Genomic DNA, 17,060 nt, shown 5'->3' with positions numbered 1-17,060 from the left:
GATCCTCTCTCCGCCCCTCCCTCGCTTGCTCTCTCTTTCTCAGAAATAAAAAATTAAAAACAAATAAATAAAAAATTTAAAAAAATATATAGAAAAGCAGAACTGAAGGGGCTGGGCCCCCATGGGGAGGCAGTTTGTGTGGATTTTCAGAGTTTGGGCTCCGGAATAAGGCCGCTCAGCTTCGAATCTTGGTTCTTTGGTAGCAGCCGCCTGATCTTGGAGCCTGAATCCCTTCCTGACAACGTGGGGACAATGATGGTAATACCTGCCTCCCGGGTGATAAATGGAAAGTGCTCAGCAGATGGCCTCTGGTGTCCCACATCCCTATCAACAGGTGCAGTCCTGTTCCACGGAGAATATAGGAGGTTGTGCACGCGTGTGCCGTGGCGTGTGTGTGTGTGTGTTTGCGCACGCACACGAAGGCACAGGGTTTCCGTCCGTGTGCTTGCCTTGTTTTGTGCCTCTACACCCCACCTTCTGGAAGGCTGCTCCAGGGGAATAAAGATCAGCCCGCATGACCTCGGGATACAGCTGAGACCGCAAGAGCATTCGAGATGAGCTGGTGGTTCCGTCTTCACTGCGTCCTCTGCCTTCACTCAGCCGGCTGGATTCTGAATTTCTTGCTGCTCTTTGACAAAGAGCCATCCCCATGCCTTCCAAAAGCCCCGGAAAGGTAGTTGGACCATGCTGCCGAAAGGCCTTGAGTTGGGGTGAGGGGACATCTGGCAACCTGTGTAGGATCATCCTTTCTGCTGCGGGCTCTGTTCTCTGGTCACAGGCAGGTGCCCGGCCTTATTTCCTGGGGCCACATGCCTCCCCAGCCACAGCTCTCTTCTTAAATAAAACTGGTCATGGCACTTCCCTGCTTAAAACGTCAAATCTCTAGGGGCGCCTGGGTGGCTCAGTCGGTTGAGCGTCCGACCTCGGCTCAGGTCATGATCTTGCGGTTCATGAGTTCGAGCCCTGCTTTGGGCTCTCTGCTGTCCATGCAGCATGTCTCCCCCACCCCTCCTTCCAAAACAAATAAACATTAAAAAATTAAAAAAAAAAAAACCTTCAAGCTACAGCCTAACATCCTAGTCCCTACTTTTATTTATCAGCAAATGTTTGAGCACCAACTAGGTGACTGGCTGTTCTGGGCACCGAGGATAGAAGAGTGTAGAAAATGGGTAAAAACTCTGCCCTCACGGAGCTTACCTGTGCCCGTGGAGGTAAGTTATATGAAATAGGTGAATATGTACGGTAATCTCACTTTATCTGCAATTTCACTGTCCGCGGTTTGGATGACCGCGGACAAGCAGGGTCTGGAAGCAGAAGATCCTTCCGACGTATTGTCAGAAGGTCAGTAGTATAACGCGTACATCACGAACTGTTCCCCTCACATCATCTCAGTAGATAGGCATTTTATCATCTCCATTCACGCCAAGAAAGGTGAGCTCAGGACAAGGTAGTTAGAGACAGAGAGAGAGAGAGAGAGACCACGTTCACATAACTTTTACTACGGTCTATTGTTAGACTCGTTCTATTTTTGTTAGTAGTTACATGGTGAGTCTCTTCCTGTGCCTGATACGGTAAACTTGATCGTAGGCGTGTCAGTATGGAAAGGCATAGTGTGTGTGGGGTTGGGTACTCTTTGCAGGTGCAGGCATCCCCCGGGGTTCTAGAACGTACCCCCCTTGGCAAGGCGGGGGGACTGCTGTACCGTGTTGCCTGATGGCGAGTGCCCGAAAGGTGAGTAGAGGGCAGGAGAGGGATAGGGCAGGGGTGGGGCTGCAGGGCAAGCCCCTTCCCCCATCCGAGTTCGCTGTCCTTCTTCAGGCTGGCTGTCCGCCACCGGCCGCCGGCCCCGGATGCTCCAGCCTCGCCCCCGTTTTCCCCTGGAGCGTGTCCGGGCTTCAGATGGAGGAAGCCTCTGCCTGCTTCACGTGACCGTAGGCTTGGCTTCGGGTATAAGACGACGACACTGACTGCACACGCATCCCAGGATTTTGTGGGCTGCAGCTGGGGAGACACCCCCGGGGGCGGGGACTGTCCTGTTCAGCGCCGCCTCCCCGGTGCGGGCTGGAGTCCGGTTCACGCGCAGTCGGGGCTCTGTCAAGGCATGTGGGGTGAACACCTGAAAGTGTGGAGTGTGGACCGCGAAACGTACACGACCGGCCGGCCCGTGAGTCAGGTTTCTGGAAATCCAGGGGGCTGGTCGCACGGAGAGTGCTTTCGAGGTCATGGGGCTGTGGGCTCGGACTCTGGACGCCAGTGGGGTACCTGGCACGTTTCGCAGAGACCTCGAGTAGCAGTGTTCTGCCAGCATCACCCCCGGCCCACTCGTTTGAGAGGGAGACTCCGGACCACAGGGTTGAAGGTCTCAGCGCCCCGTAGACGTCGTACGATGCAGGTGGGAGGTAGTGGTTAGGAGCGTCGGCTCTGGAATCGGGCTTCTGGGTTTACCTTCCCCGAGCCCCCCGATCTACTCTCCTGTGACATTGGGCAAGCTCCTTGAATGTTCTCTGCTTCCGTTTCCTTGACTGTGGAATGAGCGTCTCAGGCTTGCGTGCGGCACGGTGGCCTTGGGAACTGTAGGAGACCCGGCGTGTGAAAATGCCTGGTTCGGGGCAGGCGTCGAAGACAGGTGAGGGGAGAGACTATGAGGAGTGTGAAACAAGCAGGGAGCGGTCAGTGGTCGGGGGAGATCGGGCGTTCGGGGAGCGTGGAAACTCCACCGGGACCGTCGGGCTGGGCGTTTATATCCTGGCTTGTAGTTCTGTAGGGAGGGGTTCGGTGAGGTGGTGGGATGGCAAGAATGTTCCAGAGACGAAAAGCCCTTTGCTTTGAGCCTCTGCCACCTCGGTCGTGGTGGAGGTGGAACCCGAGTCCGTCGGATGGGAGCGGGTCCTCTGCAAGTTTGCTTTCTCCCTGGGCTTCGCGGATGCGCCACCGCCCTGTCCCGTGTGCCCTCCCTGACAGTTCTTTCCGTATCCGTTCGTAAGGAAGGCGCAGCGCTCTGTTTTCCTTCTTCCCCGGTGTTCGTACGTTTCGCCCATCAGCGGGTGCCACTCTGGGCTCCGGGACTGAGCCACAGGTTCAGACTCGGATTCCAACCCCGAACCTCGTTCTCGAAGCCCCGACGTCACTCTCTGAGAGGGTTTTCTGAGGGGGAGGCAACCTGGTGGAGGGTGTGAATCCAACAGTCGGCCTCGGGCCGTGGTTCTCAAACCTCAGGTGCACCCAGAACACCCAGAACGTTTGTTCAAACACACGCGGCCGGGCCCCTCCTGCCGAGTCTTGGATGCGGTAGGTGGGAGGGGGCCCAGGACTCCGCATTTCCAAGTTTCTAGGTAATGCGCATGTCCCTAGGCCGGTCCCACATTTTTGGGAATCACTGTCCTAGAGGAAGATCACCAGGAAACAGGCGACAGAAGAGAAACGTTTATTTCCACTGTGGCAGGGGAGGAAGTCTGCAATTCACCATGCACGAGACTGCACGAGACTGCTGGCACTTATCAGATCTCGTCTTCACGAGGAGAGGGATTGAGAAACCCGGAAATACGGGTTTCCTCTTAATAAGAGGAAGCAGATGATCGTCGTCCGTTTGCAGAAGACATAGTTCCAAACTGCGGAGGTGCATTTGACAGGTTAACCATTCTTAGCTCCCAGAAGAGATGACCCAAGGGTAGGTGAGGTCCAGGGCAAATAGATTCTCACATTCCGCAGTTTGGGGTTGTGCAAGAAACAGGTGTTGAAGGCCAACCCAAGAAAAGGCCTTTCTGTGGTCTCAGGTTTATCAAGAAAAGGGGAGGGGCGCCTGGGTGGCCCAGTCGGTTGAGTGTCGGACTTCGGCTCAGGTCAGGATCTCACGGCTCCTGAGATGGAGCCCCGCGTCGAGCTATGAGCACAGAGCCCGCTTCGGATCTTCTGTCCCCCTGTCTCTCTGCCCCTTCCCCTCTTGCTCCCTCTATCTCAAAATAAATAAACACACAAATCTTAAAAACAAAAAAGAAAAAGGAACGGTTTAGGACTGAGGCATGCAATGTTGTGTCTGGGGCGCAAGGGTTGTGTAAAGATTCTAACTCCACCTGGCTTTGTCACTTATCAGCTGTGTGATCTGGGGTAAATTACCTAACCTCTCTGAGCTGCCTCGTTTTGAAGATACGGCTAGTCCATTTTCCTTCCTTCCTTCAGTGCATATGGAGGCGCCTACTTTGTGCAGGCCTGTCAGGGAGCTGAAGAAAAAGTGGCGTACGTACCACACAAGGTCCTTAAAATGGTCAACAAAAGAAGACACACATAGTTCTGCCCTCACGGAATTCAGGGTCCACGGAGGGAGACAAATTAATCAACGAATCAGCAAATAAAGAACATCAGGTCAGGGAAAGATGCTGTGAAGAGATGCATGTGTGGGGCACCCGGGCGGCTCAGGCGGTTAAGCATCCGACTCTTGATTTCAGCTCAGGTCATGATCTCCCGCTCCGTGAGTTCGAGCCCCGCGTCGGGCTCCGTGCCGACAGCTCGGAGCCTGGAGCCTGCTTCGGATTCTGTGTCTCCCTCTCCCTGCTCCTCCCCTGCTCACGCTCTGTCTCTCTGTCTCTCAGAAATAAATAAAAGTTTAAAAAAACATAATAAAGTAATTTCCATGGTCTTCATTAAGTCTATGATTAATCCCTTAGAAAGAAAACAGAGGCTTTCCCTTTAACAAAAGACCTAACATTTCTTCCTACTAGAAAACCTTCTGTCTTTGCCTTCAAAAGTTTCTGGTCGTCACCTGGGTTGCATCTTTGGGTGTACGTATATTCCATGAGGTCTTTAACGGTGCCCTTTTGTAAGTCCTTGGTCATTTACAGACAGTTACTGTTTGACTCTGATGCTTTTTGCGGACGTGTTCCTACAAAACCGCTTCAAAACTGCTTCCGTGAATTTCTTCAAAGAGATTCATGGAAAAGGCGTGGACAAGTACTCTTAGAATGTACGTCTCTGGGGGTAAGAGTTTCTTTTTTTTTTTTTTTTATTAAAAAATTTTTTTTTAATGTTTATTTTTGAGAGACAGAGTGCAAGTAGGGGAGGGACAGAGAGAGAGGGAGACACAGAATCGGAAGCAGGCTCCAGGCTCCGAGCTGTCGGCACAGAGCCTGACGTGGGGCTCGAACTCACGAACTCTGAGATCATGACCTGAGCCGAAGTCAGACGCTTAACCGACTGAGCCACCCCGGTGCCTCTGGGGTAAGAATTTCTAAGATTCTAATGGAGAATTGATATTCTTTTAATGGAGAATTGATTCATAAAGCTGCTAACCCAAGATAAAGCAAAACAAGAATTAATTACGTAAGACTGACGGAACTAAGGAAGATGATTATAATTTTTATGACTTGATTTAGAACATGGCTGGTTCTTTTATGTTTTGCTCTCCAGATGTAAAGGACACCTTTACTTCTCATCTCTGTGGAGCTTGCGCGATTTGGTAATAGTGTATCTTTGCAACAAGGGTTGGAACATTTATTTTTTTTCTTGTCTACGGGATCCCTTCGGCATTCAGAAACGTATTAAATACTCTTATTTTTCACGACCATAGATGCCTTTACGTAAATTCAATAAGAATCTATTCTTCTGTGGCAAGACACAATTGGACAAGCCCTTGTCCCAGCCTCCAGAGGCTCTGCAAATCCAGTGTGGGATTCCGTACAAAAAGTTCCTGCAAAGCAGATTTAAAAGAACGTACATGGTCCATCACCGTTCCTGCTGCGCGTAAATAATATGGCCAGGTTTACTGAAATTCGCCTTACCTGGCAAACAAATGAGTCCTACTGAGGTTATTTATTTCTGTTAGAAATGGGGATCAGGGTAGTAAAAATATGTTTCAGTAACACATCTTTGGGGCTATCAGATTCTAGTCTGTTCATTGTCTTCGAGGTTTTGTTTTCTATTTTTTCTAGTTATTAAATTATTTTTAATTTTTTAAATTATTATTTTTAGAGAGAGAGTGGTGGAGGGGCACAGAGAGAGGGAGAGAGAGAGAGACAACCCCGAGCAGGCTCCCTGCTCTCGGCACAGGTCGACGCGGGGCTCCATCCCACGAACCGTGAGATCATGACCTGAGCCAAAATCAGGAGGCGGACACTGAACTGACTCAGCCACCCAGGCGCCCCGAGGTTTTGTTCTCTACCTATGAACTGGACTGGTTCCTGAATTGTCGTTTCCTCCAGTATTTGGCTAGAACTCTCCAAAGTAACATTTACAATTCTCTCCCCCTCTTTTGACTTGGAATCCCTAGGAAACCAACATTGCCCTTTCCCTAAAGCCGTGCCCGCTAAAAGCCACTTAACTTCATACGAACTTCAGAGAAGTCATCGTAACAGCTCACGTGTGGACAGTCTTGATTTCGGTGGCCTCACGGGCCACTCAGAACAGCTGATGACATCACCGAGGACAGTCAGCCAGCAGCCCCGGAAGATCATTCAGACTGAAGCTGACAGAGCTTCCAGCCCGCCATCTAGAAATTTCTCAGCTGGCTGCTCTCCAGACCCAGAAACCGAATCTGTAATTTGCTGGAACTATCAGCCTGCCTTTGTTTTCCTGTTGTTTCCGGAGGACTGTCTCTCGTTAACTTACCTGATTGCTCACGTCACAGAGAGGCTTCGTGGACGTGACAGTTCACCTGCACGTATCACCTCCCGAAGTAAAACGTCCTCGTGTGTGGCCAGGTCCGAAGTCACCGTGAGGACCTGTGTTTGCAAAATACGTCGTGTTGAGGCTGTGTAGGTAGCTTTGAAAATCATAACCCGTTGGAGTGACTTCGTTCTTAAATCGTGGGCCCTGGGAGTCTCTGCTCTGGGGAACGTTTCAGTCCTTGGCTGCCAGTCTCCTTAGTCCTCGTAGGGACCTCTCTAGTTTGTCGCAGACACACGGTATCCTTCGGGCTCGGACAGCTGGATGAAGTCAACAGGAACCACCTGAACGAGGAAGACAGTGGCTATGGGGCCCTCCGGCCTGAAGACCCGACTCGTGGAAACGGCGAGTGTTTGTTGGATTCTTCAGCCTGGTCACAACCAGCGGTGGGACCCGAGAAGGACTGGCCAGTCATCCTCTTCGTCCGCTTGGGAGAAAGGCCAGAAGCGGAGCGGGGTGGGGGGGGGGGCGTAGCGTTAAAGTCAAACACAGACGGAGACCCACTTTGAACGTTCCCTGAGCAGCCAAAGCCAGCGTGGTCATAGAAACCAGGCTTAAGGGAGCGTAGTTTGCACGGCGAACCCTTGCTTATGCCCCTGCCCCTCGTGAGCAAAACTTGACTTGTCTGCCAAGGTGGCTACGAGGTGCCCGCTGATCGATTCCCTGTCCCTGAAGAAAATCCTCATAACTTACAACCAATCGCTATGAAATCAACAGTCACTGCTTTCTCTCGGTCGAAGGCGCTTTCCAAGCGTACCCCCGGTCTTCATTCCGTGTTACGGCGTGAGCCCGCCCGCTCGGCAGGCAGGCTGTTGGGCAGGTGCACTAGAAACTTGTGCTAATTAGTACTTGGGTGACTCATCGGTCTTGTGTCTGTAATTTGTGACCTCCGCACAGGGCGTCGTGGTGGGGGATCGGATGTGCATCTTGGGAAGATCAGTTGTGAAGTTTCAGTGTGATAATAGGCAAGGGGGCTTGTTGTCTCTAGTACAGAAGGGACTCACAGTAGCAGTTGATGATGATGGAGGGGTGTGGTTGTGCCCAAGTCTGAATGGTCTTGTCCCCCAAAGTTCATCTGTTGAAACTGTGACCCTCAAAGTGACGGTATCGAGGGGAGGGGCCTTTGAGAAGTGACAAAGTTGTAGGGTGAAGCCGTCACGAATGGGGTTAGCGCCCTTAGAAAAGGAGCCTGAGAGGCACCTGGGTGGCCCAGTCCATTAAGCATCTGACTCTTGATCTCTCTCAGCTCAGGTCTGAATCTCAGGGTCTTGAGTTCAAGCCCCGTGTTGGGCTCCGTGCTGGGCGGGAAGCCTAGTTAAAAAAAAGAGAGAGAGGGGCACCTGGGTGGCGCAGTCGGTTAAGCGTCCGACTTCAGCCAGGTCACGATCTCGCAGTCCGTGAGTTCGAGCCCCGCGCAGGCTCTGGGCTGATGGCTCAGAGCCTGGAGCCTGTTTCCGATTCTGTGTCTCCCTCTCTCTCTGCCCCTCCCCCGTTCATGCTCTGTCTCTCTCTGTCCCAAAAATAAATAAACGTTGAAAAAAAAAATTATAAAAAATAAAAATAAAAAAAAAAAAGAGAGAGAGAAAGAAAATGGGGCGCCTGGGCAGCTCAGTCGGTTAGGCATTCGATTCTTTGTTTTGGCTCAGGTCAGGATCTCATGGTTCGTGAGTTCGAGCCCTGCGTCGGGCTCCGTGCTGACTGTGCGGAGCCTGCTTGGGATTCTCTCTCCCTCTCTCTCTGCCCCTCCTCTGCTCTCCCTCTCTCTCCCTCCCAAAATAAATAAATAAACTAAAAAGAAATGAAAAATAAAAGAAGCCCAGAAAGAAATTCTCTTCCGCCACGTGAGGGCACGGTGAGAAGTCTGTCTCCTGGGAGAAGACCCCCCACTCAGTCACGCTGGCGCTCCGACCTTGGACCTCCAGCCTTGGGAACCGTGAGAAAGACATGTCTGTAGCTTATAAGCCACCTAGTGAACGACGCTTTGTTGTAACAGCCCAGACAGACCAACACAGGGAGCGTCAGTGTTTGTTCGGCACTTACGCAGCTGTTGCGGAGTTAGCGGAAGTCGTAGAAGTAAGACGAGCGGAGGTGGGACGAGGAATACCAGCGGCGACACTGTTGACTTAGCCGTACAAGGTGAAGATCAGAAGGCACCTGTGTTAGTTACCTGTGCTGTGCGGTACATTGCCTTCCCGCTTAGTGACTTAGAACAACGTTGTAGGAGTTTTCTCACCACTTCTCTGGGTCGGCAACCCGGGGGCGACTTCCCTAAATCCTCTGTCTCGGTCCTCGGGCGGCGGTCAGGGAGCAGCTGGGGCTGTGGGCATCTCGGGCTCGGAGAGGGGACAGGATCCGTTTGTAAGCTCACCTCCGTGGTCTTTGGCGGGATTCGGCTCCTCGCGGGCTGTTGGACTGAGGACCTCGGTTCTTTGCTGGTTACTGGCGGGGGGTCCCCCCTCAGGTCCTAGCCACATGGACCTCTCCACGGGGCAGCTCACAGCGTGGCTTTGCTCCAAGTGGGCAAGTGAGGGAGCGAGAGCAGGTGTGAGCAAGGGGCCAGGAAGTCGTACGTTCTTATCTCAAAGGAGCCTTACCAGCTCATCCCTTCCCGTCCGCCATGTTCTGTCGGAAGTGAGTCGGGGAATGGGGTCCCCACCTGGGGGACTCTGGGCCATCTTAGAGGCTGCCTGCCGCTGCAGCAGACTTACTCCACACTTGCTGTGGGTGGAAATAAGTCTGAAATGGCCCAGAGATCAGATGGGGGGACAAGGGGGATGATACGCTGTGGGAGAGCTTGGGAAGAGACCCTGTGATGTTCTGGCCCTTGTTCGTTTTCAATCTCATTCTCATAACCCCCTTGAGTTGTTTCCTCTGAGCTGTGTGGTCTGGGTCGTGGTGCCTGTCATTGTCCTGAGTTCATATTTATTGCCTGGCGTGGCCCAGCTCTTAGCACCCTGTGGGCTTCAGCTGAGATTAGTAAAGATGAATGAAGTGAATTACAGTGGACCCTTCTTATCCAGGGGGGATGCGTCCCAAGACGCCGCGTGGATGCCCGAGACCTTGCATAGCACTCGTGCACTCAACCCGATATATATCCTGTTTTTTCCTATGCGTACGTACCTAGGGCAAAGTCTAATTTCTAGATGGGGCACAGCAAGAGATTAACACCGCGGCTGATAATCAAATAGAACATTTATAACAACGTCCCGTAATGGAAGTGAGGGGCGTGTCGTCTCTTTTCTGTCAACGTCTCTCACTGTCCAGTACTGACCTTGACGGTGTGCGACGATAAAGCACCCACGTGAAGACGTGAACCGAGGTGAATGATGTCAGCGTTGTGACGTAGCCTTGGGCTGCTGCTGACCTTCGGACGGGACATCAGAAGGGGGACCATCTGCTCCTGGACCACTATTGACCTCGGGGAATAGACTGGTAAGGGGACACTGCTGCATTCACCACCTGCTTGGCGTTTCATCTGTGGTAGGGAAATGAGTGGTGGCCTGCCAACCTTGGAGTCGACGGGGGAGAATCCCAGGAAAGACCCTCCCCTCTGGAGCTGCCCCTGTGGTTTTCGAGAAGTGCATGCACTACTGTAACCTGGTGTGAACCCCAGTATCCACCTGGGAGGGCGTGGAGGGAGCATCCGAGTGATCTTGAGTCTCCGCTCCCTCAACCGCGAAGCAGGCACGATGATGCTAACCTCCTAGGATGTCATAGGCTGAGTTGTCTCAGAAGCTGACCCTGAGATGACTCAAGTGCATATAGTGTATTTGGAAAGTAGCTCCAGGAGGCAGTGATGGGGGAGACGGGGAAGGCATCCAGTGATGAGGGAGTGTCCGTGGTGCATTGTGAGTCCCATTGGGAACTCTGGAAGCCGGTGGTGAACTTGAACCTCATGTCGACCCCATCCACGGGGAGAGGGGCCGGGGTATTTGTACCCCGCTTTCCATCAGCCACCGGGCGCACGTAGTGTGTCTGTCCCTGGAGTGTGGGCAGGGACCAACAGCACCCACTACCTGGGGCCACAGGCCTCTCTTTGTTCACTGGTTTACCTCTCTCCTCCTTCCCCAGTCTGAGTTTCTCGGGGCCATTCCTGTAATCTCATCCCCGCCCCGTAACGAGCACACAGCCGGCACTCGGTGTCTTTCGAATGAATCGTGAGGACTACAGACGCGTATGAAACGTTCAGCGGGGGCGCCTGGGTGGCTCAGCTGGTCAAGCAGCGGACTCTTGATTTCGGCTCAGGTGATGATCTCACAGTCCGTGAGATCAAGCCCCGTGTCCGGCTCCGCGCTGACGGTGTGCAGAGCCTGCTTCTGATTCTCTCTCTCCTTCTCTCTCTGCCCCTCCCCCGCTCACGCCCACTCCCTCAAAATAAATAAACTTAAGACAAAAGTTTTACAATGTTTAAACTAACGCCCAACACTTAAACGATGCTCCGTGCCTTCATTATTTCTTTATTCATTCATATAGTTAGTTCGTTCGTTCGTTATTTTTTGCATTTTATTATGCTCGATTGGGCCAGTGAAGGAAGACCCACGCTCAGGGGGTTGTTTTAATTTTGAGAAGGATCCCTGACGCCTTGCTGACCTATGGAAAGCTTATGTCCTTTAGTTAACCTGATTCTCACATTCAGATAGCAGTTTGCACTTTGCAAATGATCTCCCCAGGCATCATTTCATTTAATGCTCTGTGGTAGGCGAGGCCACCACTTTGCCTGCTGCTTTGCTGTAAGCCCGTCCAGCAGGCCCCCATTGTGTCTCCAGGCAGAGTTGACATGTCTGTCTGGATAGATTAATTTCCGCTTGTGCACTTGGCTGGAACGGTAGGCACCTCTGCCTGTGTGGACAGAGACAGGGTTAGGGGCCAAGGAAGAGGGGGAGGGGCGTGGGAGACACTGCTTGTCTTTCTCAAGAAGGGAGGCTTCCTTTCTCCGTTTATACTCAAAGTCCTGCACATTCGTATTCTCTCCAGTGTATGTGAGGATAACTGATTCTAATTAATCAGACCACAGTTCTTATTACTATTCTAATTAACTGTGAGCAGGCCCCAAGTACCCCTGAGTCTCTCGTAAGTTTTGGGGGCTTTGGGAGAGGAATCTGCTGCTGACCTCTGGGGTCGCACATTCTTTATAATAGAAGATAACAAAAGGGTTCAGCAGCAGGGCTAAACTGTTAAACAGTGTGTGCCTTAGAACCTTCTAGTTGTAAGGGACAGAAACTCAACTCAGAATGGCTTCAGGATAAAAAAAAAAATAATGGATGGATTGGATCATGGAACTGATTCAGGTATGGCTGGATCAAGGAGTTAAGGAAAAAATGCCGTGGCGGGCGTATGTGTCTCCTTTTGTTTTGCTCTTGATTCTCTGCTGCCCAGTAAGGGTAAAAGATGGGCACAGCTATCTGCGGGGCATCCATCCTACCAGCTTGGCCTCTCCAGGAGGAAAATTGTGTCTGCTTCCCAGTGTAGGTGGGTTTAACAAATGTCCTGAGGTGCACCAGTGGGCCCGGGTTGGGTGATGTCTCATCCCTGGTGCTTGGGGATGGACTTTAACTTCAGATAGACCTCCTCGACTAATAATTTGCATGTGATGGATCGCATGGCAATTTCCCTTGGCTTCTTGGAGGAAGTTGGTCTTCTCTTTTACTTGATACACGTGGAAGAGAAAAGTAGGCAGGGCCCGGAGGCCGGGAGCCCTCCCTAAGCCAAGGAATTAGGAGGTAGAACCCTGCATACAAGCACCAGTGTAGGGTTGGCCCTTTCAGGAAGGTCAGGGCTAGTGACTGTTAATTAAGCACCTTCTATGTGGCTGGAAGTGATCTAGCCCCTTTAAGGGGCATGGACGGGGGCGCCTGGGTGGCTCAGTCGGTTAAGCGTCCGACTTTGGCTCAGGTCATGATCTCACGGTTTGTGGGTCCGAGCCCCGCGCCGGGCTCTGTGCTGACAGCTCGGAGCCTGCAGCCTGGTTCGGATTCTGTGTCTCCCTCTCTCTCTGTCCCTCCCCTGCTCACGCTCTGTCTCTCGCTGTCTCTCAAAAATAAATAAAGGTTAAAAAAAAAAAACTTAAGGGGCAGGGACACTAAAGCTTCATAGCACGGGCTCTGGAGTCCGACTGGTTGAGTATAATCATAATTTTGTAACTGGGTGACGTGATGCAAAATCTTAAGTCTCCAGGTTTCAGTCTCCTGTTCCGCAAAGTGGGGATAATTATAGCGCCCTGCGGTAAGGATTAAAACAGTAATGCCCGCCCCAGTGCTCAGCATTGTGTCTGTTAACCACGTTAACGCCAATAAGCGTTCGATATTATTTTTACTGCCCTCGGTAACGGGAGGCCTGTTTGATGCCTGCTTCTTCAGGTGAGGGTGACTCTTTGAATTTCAAGTCCATGGCTTTCCTGGTATCAGAAAGCGTTTTTGTTGGGCAAGAGGGGCATGCAGTTAAATAGCGAAGGCAGAATCAAACTGTGGATTCGTGCGTGTTTTCGCTGGTACTCTCGCTCGCTTCTCACACGGCCGTGATCTCGTCCCCCGCCCCAAACGCATGTGCGCGTGGGATTGGAAGCCACAGACACCTGCATTTAGGTCGCATTTCTCCCCCTGTGCTCGTCTTGCGGCTCATAAGCCACTTTTCCCACCTACATGTTAGGGCCGACGACATTCTCCAACATCACACAGTTATGAAGATTCTAAGTCGAGATATTAACTCTGGTCGTCGCAGTCTAGGATTTTTAACTCTTTAGAAATCTCTAGAAAGGTGAGGGCTAAAATATGATCAGGTGGCATACTCCTCTGTCCCCAAATGCCCTCAAGGATTCGGGTAACCATCAGAAAACCAAGGCTCCTCCTGTCTTCACACATCCCTTGGCCCCGTTCAGTCTTGGGCAAATGTCTGAGTGTCCCCCGCGTCCTGGGCACCGTGAGACGAGGGAGTCAGGACACTCTGGCCTTCTGGGACCAGATGCGGTTTTTCCTGCTCAGTGCACCCAGTTTAGGATCACTCTCCATTGTGCACCAGGGGTATCCGAAGCCTGCTTGGTCACTTACACGCCTTACCCCATAGACTTGGGTTGCGTAGCCATTCGGAATGCTCTCGCACGAGCGTATGTTCAGGGCGTTCTGCAACAGCCCCGTCGTAGCGGCCACGAAACGGATGTTCACCGCGTGAGTTCGGCTCCCTGCCCGAGTCCTGAGCCCAGAGTCACCACTTCCAGCGTTTAAATGTCACCTTCCCAGTAGGACCTTCTCCCGTTACCTTTTCAAAAACCGCCACACCCTCCACCCCGCCATCAACATTCCCGATCTCTTCCTTCCGGTTGATTTTTCTCAGCGGGCGGCCCCTCCCGAACCTCCTAGCATCCGGCATACCTCCTCACGGTTCTCTTGCCGTCTTTTCCCACGAGAATGTCAGTCACCCAAGAGCGGGCTGTGTGTGTCTGGATTCCTGCTGTGCCCCCAGGACCAAGATTGGAAACTGGCACCATGGACGAATGAGTGAATGAATGAATGAGCGGGCTTCTTGCAGTATCTCTGTGAGGCTGGTTTTATTATTATCGCGGCTTTATAGATGGGGAGACTGGCAAGGGGGTGTTTGGTGGTCCTTTTTTTTTTTTAACATTTATTTATTTTGAGAGAGAGAGAGTGCAGGTCAAGGAGGGGCAGAGAGAGAGAGGGAGAAAGAGAGAGAATCCCAAGCAGGCTCTGAGCCATCCGCACGGAGCCGGACACGGGACTCGAACTCACCGACTGCCACATCGTGACCTGAGCCGAAGGCGGCCGTGCAACCGACTGAGCCACCCAGGCGCCCTTCATTTTTGTTCTTGATTAATTTGCCCCCAGTGTCATGACACAGGAGAGGCCAGAGGCACAGCCGAAGCCCAGGCTCCCTGGTTGCCCGTCCCCCGTTGTCTGAGCGGCCACGTCGAGGGCAACAGGTCCGTGCGGTGGCGGGGCCCGGTCGCGTCAGCCCCGCTGTTGATGCTCACGGTGTCCGTAAAAATGTTGATTTTGGTCCCGCCACCGATGCTGATGAATAAAATTCAGTCCTCTTTCAGATGCACATTAGCAGCAGCCATTTGGCATCCTGTCGCGGCGTTAATTTTTATGGACAAGACGACACCGGCCGGGAGCATCTCCTCTCCCTTCCAACACAACGCGCGCCTCCGAGGCGGGGCCCGGCGGGGCCCACGTGTCATCACGAGCCGGGCTGGCGTGTCGCTGCAGCTTTCCTTCGGGGACCCGGGGCGTGATTTTCAGATGGCGGTTTGTTTTGCCGCCGCGTTACATCTCGGGCTTGGCCATTACATTTCATTAACAGGGAAACATAAGCCATAAATCATTGATCAGAAACAGGTTGTTAATCGGTCTGGTTAAAGCGTCTGCCGGCTGGCAGGGCGCGGGCCGCAAATTGATGGATGCCGGGCTCAGGACTTGCTCAGGTAGCCCATTAGAGCAATCCTGCTAATCATCTTCACTAATATTTATTGAGCTAGTTTCCCCTGTGCCTGTGAGGGCTGGAGTCTCACAGCAGCCCTAAAAGGACTCTTCCCCTATTACGGACGATGACATCGAGTTCCAGGGCAGTTCGGTGACTCGTCGCCAGTCCACACGACCTCGGAGCGACACGGGTGGGATCCCAGCCCAAAGGCTGGGACTCCAAAGCCGGTGCTCCTCAGGGCCACGTGCTTCCTCCTCCCTGAACTTCACCCTGAGACAGGGAAAGGGGACAGCATTCAAAGCAGCCCAGCCAGCCGTCTGACTTGGCGGCTGCTCTCCTGTGGAACAGACCCCCCGCCAACGTCGAGGAGGCTACGAGGGGCACCCTGAGAATCCGCCAGATTGAATTTTAAACCCGCGCCTCCGAACGGCTCAAGCCGACCGGCGTGGCCAGGCCTCGGGTTAATTCATCTGACTTCACGCCTGTCGTCTTGGGCAGAGCGGTGGCAGCTGGGCCCGTTCACATCCTATTAACCTTGTCTGTTGGAATGACACCTGGCTGTGTGAAAGCCCCGGGTCCTGTAATTAGGAATGTAAACAGCTCCGGCTTCCTCCTGTCCGTGCTGGCTCCGCACCTGCCTCCAGCACCGGCCCCCGCCCCCGACCCAGGCTGTGATGCCCGAAACAGGTGCCCCCCCCCCCCCAAGCTGAGGCCGTGTGGGACTGTGGGTCTAACGCTTCCTTGCCGGTCACCTACCCTGGGCCAGAGGCTTGCTAACGCATGGCCTCACTGACGCCCACGGCGACCTCACCTGGGTTGCTTGTTCCCATTTAACAGATAAGAACATGGGCTTTTGGAGACACCGAATATATGTGCTCTGAGGTGACACCCGGCTGCTTAATCCGTGGGACAGTTTTGTTTTTTAATCCTTGAGACCCTGTAGCGTACAATCGTGTTCACTCCTGGGTAGGTGTACGTTCTGCGGGTTTGGACCCGTTTATAACGGTGGGTATGAACCACTGGAGTGTCATACAGAATAGTTTCACTGTTCTGAAAAGCCTGTCTGCGTCACCCGTTCGTCCCTCTCCTCCCTCCCCAGCCCCCCCCCCCCAGTCCTGGCAAACACTGCTCTTTTTCTTTTTTAAATGTTTTAGATGTTTATTTATTTCTGAGACAGAGCGCTAGTGGGGGAGGGGCAGAGAGAGAGGGGGGCACAAGACCGGACACAGGCTCTAGGCTCCCATCTGTCAGCACAGAACCCGATGCAGGGCTCGAACCCACGAACTGTGAGATCGTGACCCGAGTCCTGAGTGGGGCGCTTCATCAACTGAGCCACCCAGGCGCCCCAACACTCATCTTTTTACTGTCTCCATACCTTTGCCTTTTCCAGAACGCCGTTATACTTGGAATCATGTGCTTCCTGCCCTTTGTAATATACGTTTAACATTCTTCCACGCCATTCCATGGCTTGATGTTCTTTTTTTTTTTTTTTAATGTTTATTTATTTTTGAGAGAGAGAGAGACAGAACGTGAGTGGGGGAGGGGAAGAGAGCGTGAGGGAGACACGGAATCCGAAGCAGGCTCCAGGCTCTGAGCTGTCAGCACAGAGCCCGATGCGGGGCTCGAACTCGGGAACCGTGAGATCGTGACCTGAGCCAAAGTTGGACACTTAACCGACTGAGCCACCCAGGCGCCCCTGATATTATTTGTTTTTAGCCCTGAACAGGATTCCATTGTCTGGACATACCACAGTTTATTTATCCATTCACCTACCAAAGGACATCTTGGCGGGCGCCTGGGTGGCTCAGTCAATTAAGTGTCTGACTTCGGCTCAGGTCACGATCTCGCGGTTCACGGGTCCAAGCCCCGAGTCAGGCTCTGTGCTGACAGCTCGGAGCCTGGAGCCTGCTTCGGATTCTGTGTCTCCCTCTCTCTCTGCATCTCCCCCATGTACACTCTTTCTCTCTTTCAAA

General features: G+C 52.7%; 1 protein-coding gene across 1 annotated transcript in view; it reads left to right on the top strand.

The window, feature by feature from the left end:
* Positions 1 to 17,060, top strand: part of HS3ST4 (heparan sulfate-glucosamine 3-sulfotransferase 4) — a 394,358-nt gene that overhangs the window by 263,667 nt on the left and 113,631 nt on the right. The gene's annotated exons all lie outside the window — the stretch shown is intronic.

This window comes from Felis catus, chromosome E3 (assembly GCF_018350175.1).
Source record: "Felis catus isolate Fca126 chromosome E3, F.catus_Fca126_mat1.0, whole genome shotgun sequence".
Lineage (NCBI taxonomy): Eukaryota > Metazoa > Chordata > Mammalia > Carnivora > Felidae > Felis > Felis catus.
The sequence above is the reverse complement of the archived record's forward strand: the minus strand, read 5'-3'. Positions and strand labels throughout refer to the sequence as shown.